Here is a 4,301-nt window from a genome sequence, read left to right on the forward strand (position 1 = left end):
TTTAATGAATAAAGACTAGGGTTTAGCATTTATTCAAAAAGTGTAACGAGTTTCAAACATCCCATCATAAAATAGTTTCAGAATTTAAATGAAAAGTATTCTAAGAAAAATATCACAGCGGAAGCATCCAAGAGAAGAGTGACGTCATGTGTGAAGACACAACGACACTCGGAATTTCAAAACCAAAACAACCACAGTTCATTATTAGTTCCTGCTCAACACCGCCAACCGCCCGTCGCCGCTCAACCTACATATAGGGAAAACATATGCAGGGCTGAGTACTATGAAATAATACTCAGTGGCTCATGCCGAAAACATTGTAAATACAGTTTATGATATCATGCCGTACGTAAGTAACAGTCGGGGTTTTTCTTTAGAAAGGCCCGAGGCACTCAAAATCATTTTTCCATTTCAAACATCGACTGATCAGTCATTTTTCCCATAGACGTTAACCATATCTGCCAATACATGACAAGGAATGCGGCCGCAAACCAGGTCACTAGACCGGCCAGCCCGTACGCTAGCACACAGTCTACCATAGGTGTACACTAATCCAAGTAGGGTTTGCTGCCCTACGGGGACCCGAATTCGATTTATAAATAGTGGCAAAAACCACATCAGATAGGCACGTAAAAACCAAAACAAGGCATGAAGTCACATTTATTCTCATTGATAAAACATTAGGACATGGTCCTTATTTAAAAAGGAAGAGAGCCCACCTCGATCCTTTAGTTTTCAAGTTTCGCTTTTCCTTTGGTATCACGCGTCTCGCACAAAATTTCACCTTTGGATAATGTGTCCCCGATTAGTCACTAACATGGACTAAAATCATGCATGTCCTAGATCACTCCCCTTTCCCAATCAACAATAGGAATCACATCATATCACCCATCTTTGCATATCACATCACCTCATCACATATGTAAACTCATGTATGTCATTCAAGCATACAAATATAGTTGTTTAACCAAAGTAGAGATCTGGCAGCCCTGCGCAACTTTTTTGTAAAAATTATTTAAAAATCATCCGACCTCCGATGGGGCTAAAACTTTATGACAAGGCAGTAGACTCATCAAATAACATTCAGTTTAAATTTCATATCAAAATACCACTTTTAAGTCGGGCAAACCAAAGGCGTAACCTACTGGTCGAGAAAACACGTTTTTGGCAGAATCGCGCAGTCAACTTTAAAAATTCACCATAAATTCATCGTTTAGCCAAATGGGTCGAAATTTACACACAATATAGAAGACATCACGAAGTTTACACAGCAAGAAGAATCGGTCAAATCGGAGTTCGTTTGGTTGGTCAAAAATACATCAGAACACACTGTTCGGAAATCACAGATTTTCATACTGATAGCAATTCGAATTAGGGTTTATCCCTACTCATTCAAAATCAATCTTTTCATGGTTTTGATATACAATCATGCTCAAAAGAGTCCTTAAACACATATTTTCACGAAATCGCACATCAATCACCGAGGATTCAATAAATCAACAAGTAATTGCAATCAAAACGCACTCACACATATGATTTCACATTCCCACCGATTAAACCCTTAGATCTTCATTCCCTACACTCTCTACATGCATGAAGGAGTCAAAGAAAGTCTAGATGGAGAGGATTGAAGAATATGGGTTTGAATTTACCTTTTCTTGGACGAAATAATCGGTAGGAAGCAATTAAAACCTTGGTTCTTCAACAATCTCTTGGAAAATTGATAGGATCTTGAGTGAAATGGATAACAAGTGGGAGAAGAGATGAAAAAGGGGGTGGGGCGTGTGGTTTGAAGAAGTGGGCGTGTGATTTGTGTGTTAGGTTTAGGGGTTGATCCTTTGTTTATAGGATTAAGAAATATCCCACAATTAATTGAAGATTTGGGAGAATAATTGAAATAAATGATTGAGATATTTGGGAAGATTTTGGGGGAGGAAATGGCGTGTCATTGATGGAGAAATAAGGAGGATATTTTGTAAATCATGGCTATTTAATTAGCCATTGATTTAATTTAGTATTTTCACGGAGCAGAATAAAATAATACGGAGCAAGAAAATCAATAAAAACCCTCCCAAATAATATGAAAATAGGCGTGTTATTCAATTCCTCCCACAAGGAATAATTTCCAAATATTGATAAATAAAGTAGGGAAAGATTTGCTAGGATATTCCAATTAAAACATGGAAGGAAATAATTGAGGGATCAAAATAATTAGTGAATAATTTCTTCTTCCACAAGCTAGGAGATTTCGAAATCTCCCTAATCAAAACAATAGGGGCCGATTTTATCAAGAAATAAATAAGATAATTAGGCTTTAGGATTTAATTTGGATAATTATCCCAAAACAAATAATTAAATCCAAGAAAAATAAATTCCTCTCCAAATAATAATAGTGGTCGAAAATTCCCTTCATAAAAGGGCAAGGTAATTATTTATGATCCTCATTAAATCTCACTCCCCGAAATAATATAATTCACCATGATATATTTCATTCCACATTAATTAATTTAAGCCACTTCATAAAATCAACGAATTTGACTCGATCAAATCAAAATTAGGTCACCATTTCAATCACATAATAAATCCGTCATTTAATTCGGCAATCAAAGCAATAAGTACAACATCTTAGGGTTCGAAAAAATTAGGGTTCGAAAAGTGGGGCGTTACATTAACACACATTTTAAGGTGAAAAATGGACCCATTTTGATATATTGTAGGACTAAAGACCAAGCTATAAGAGAGAGAGGAGGAAAAAAACAAAGGTTCGAATCTGATCAGTGATCAGCCCTTGAAAATTAATTTAAAATGGTTCTACAAGTCTACCATTACATTCACCTTCGAAAGAGCTTCACGTGGATACCTCGGACGCCTCAATCAGAGCCCGATAGAAGAAGATACGACTGTTTTACGAAGACTGCGCAATATAGTGAAAAACGCGCGACTGTGTCGAGAGTCAGACAAAACGCCCGACCGGGCATTTCCTAAGTCGCAGCGCCTTACCGGGCAAATGTTACTGGGCCTGTTTTTAAGCCCTAACTATTTAAATAGCTAGGGCACGAATTCCATAGCATCTTTTGGCGGCTAGAGGCATTTTTAGAGAGAGAAAGAGGCTTGGAGTCCATTTTTGGGAGGAAGAAGAAGAAGCTTGAGGCTAATTCTTCCCCAATCTTGCCCATATGGCAGCATTTACTTGTTTTCTTGTATTGTTGTCCACTATGAGCGACCATATTTCAGAGATTACTCCTAGTTAGTTAGGGAAGCTTGTAAATATGAATCCATGATTGTGTTTTGATTTATTTCCGTATTTTGGTTCTTGTCTATGTGTTTATTTCAATCCGTATTGGGTTTTGCTAGCAAAGTTAATCCGGTAAAAGCCTTATCTTCAATGTCTCTTTAACTTGGAGTAGGGAGCTAACATAGATAAGGAACCCTAGGCTAATACTGATCAGGGGATAGGCCGGGGTGGATCTTACGTGTTGAACATTCGTAGAAGTTAATCCCGAGCTTACTATGCGACTGTAGGAGTGAGGGGTTGGTGAGTAGAGCCTAGGAGACATGATCAGCTTATCCTAGGTGTAAAATTCCACGATCAGTGATCAGCTGAGTGAGACAGTAAAATAAACATGATCCCGATAAATAATGAAAATTAATTAGATATTTGTATTCATGTGAACAAGTGGCCCCAAACAAGCTAGGAGTAGTTTTCCTTCTTTATCGTGATTTCCTTGCATTTCACTTTCTCGATTCGTCCGTCACTCGCCTTCTGATTACAAAAACTCAAAATTAAACTATTTTACTGCTTTTTAGTTAGATTTACTAGTTTTAGCAATTAATCTCCTCCCTATGGGTTCGACACCATTTATACTGCATTGCATGTCTGTATACTTGCAGAAGCAGTATTTTTAGGGAATTATTACTTTTTTTGTGTACTTAAAATGCACCCTAAAAATCACAATAGTTGCTTAGTGTGCACAAAGGGGTACAATCACGTGCAAGGAATATCAATAGAGCATCAAATAAAAGTGGAGGAAACAAGTGTCAAACTGGTGAGAATGATGCACTCTGAAGTTGGAGTGCAAGAAGGCAAAGCAGGCTTCTATAAGAAATCCCTTTTGAGGACACAAATGTCAACACATGAAGGAAATATCTCTATAGGTTAAAGCCAAGCCACCCTATAAATAGAAGAAATTACTACAACGATAGGAGATGTAGTTCCACCTGGTTCACACTCCAAACTTGAAGTCTTAGACCTCCATCACTGGAGGAGGGGGGAACACCGCACCTGTCATCCATCAGCTAGT

At 37.7% G+C, this 4,301-nt stretch overlaps 1 long non-coding RNA gene across 1 annotated transcript; it reads right to left on the reverse strand.

The window, feature by feature from the left end:
* On the reverse strand, window positions 1-1,960 carry LOC121799988. The gene is made up of 3 exons (XR_006050406.1): window positions 1,653-1,960; window positions 720-784; window positions 1-247 (listed from the first exon to the last, which is right to left on the reverse strand). It is a non-coding gene; the product is annotated as an uncharacterized LOC121799988 (long non-coding RNA).
* Between the last annotated feature and the right edge of the window lie 2,341 nt (window positions 1,961-4,301).

This window comes from Salvia splendens, chromosome 1, assembly GCF_004379255.2.
Source record: "Salvia splendens isolate huo1 chromosome 1, SspV2, whole genome shotgun sequence".
Lineage (NCBI taxonomy): Eukaryota > Viridiplantae > Streptophyta > Magnoliopsida > Lamiales > Lamiaceae > Salvia > Salvia splendens.